The sequence below is a fragment of the Pteropus alecto genome, unplaced genomic scaffold (genome assembly GCF_000325575.1).
Source record: "Pteropus alecto unplaced genomic scaffold, ASM32557v1 scaffold74, whole genome shotgun sequence".
NCBI classification, from domain to species: domain Eukaryota; kingdom Metazoa; phylum Chordata; class Mammalia; order Chiroptera; family Pteropodidae; genus Pteropus; species Pteropus alecto.
In genome coordinates this window covers 2,149,777-2,150,807 of record NW_006436291.1, presented here as the reverse complement: position 1 = coordinate 2,150,807, position 1,031 = coordinate 2,149,777, and the positions used below count along the sequence as shown (strand labels likewise).

The following is a 1,031-nucleotide window of genomic DNA, read 5'->3' as shown; positions in this document are numbered from 1 at the left end:
TCAGGTCGCCTGGCGACAGTAACAGATTCTCCCCCGTTGCTCTCATCCCCTGAACATTAAGAACCTATCGGTAATACAGAAATTTCAACTTTTTTTTTTTAAATTTATTATATATGCCTACAGCACCCGGTCTTCCTAGGGGGTCTCCCATCCAAGTCCTAACCAGGTCCGACCCTGCTCAGCTTCCGAGCTCAGACATCCGGCGTGTTCAAGGTGTATTGGTCGCAGACCATGGACCGTGGCTCCACTGGGGCACAAACCCAGGACCTTCTGCGTGCAAAGCAGACGTGCTGACCGCTGCACTATGGAGCCGCGTCCAGAAATTTCAGCTTTCATACCATCTGTGCTGAGGAAGTTCGGTTGCCTACTAGCTCCTGCCTCAGGGCTCCTGTGGGCCCCTCTCTGTCCTCGTGTGTTTCTCCAGAATGAAGGTCCTGCATTTCCATCAATGACACAGAAATCTGCAGCGGGTCATCAGCTCCGGCGTCTCCCACGGCGCTAGGAAGTCGCATCCTCTCTTTGCAGCCGTGGGGTGTAAGCGGCTCCCCTTCATCCCGTCGGGGACGGGCTCTAGCATTGTGGGGAAAACGAAATCTGTTATGCAGCTTCTGGAACAGCAGAGGCCGGTGAACGGACTGACGCTCTCCAAAGCTGCGGCCTCCTCCTGTGTCCAGCCTGCGCACAGACCCCGGAAAGCGACGCGGTCGAGTTGTCTTTTTTGTTTTTTATTTTTGCCTGTTTTCTGACACGTGTCGGACTGAGCGGAGACACAGGCAGGAGAAGAGGGCAGAGGACCAGAGAAGGACCTGCAGAGCTGGCGACGGAAAACCAGCTCCGAAACGCTCGAGGCGACCTCGCGGCCGGATGCAGAGGAGAGACACGGCTGCGGTCTCCAGTGCGGACGTCGAAGTCGAAGGAGCCTCCGGGGCCCGGCGCCCTCCCCGGCTGCTCCTCGCAGGTCGTGGCGTCCTGCCGCCTGGCTGACCGATCCGCGTTCTCGTGTCTCGCCTGAGAACCTGCAGTGATGAGGA

General features: G+C 57.6%; 1 non-coding gene across 1 annotated transcript; it reads right to left on the bottom strand.

Annotated features, from left to right (window-relative positions):
• Window positions 1-239: 239 nt before the first annotated feature.
• Window positions 240-312, bottom strand: TRNAA-UGC. The gene has a single exon. It is a non-coding gene; the product is annotated as a tRNA-Ala (tRNA).
• Window positions 313-1,031: the final 719 nt, after the last annotated feature.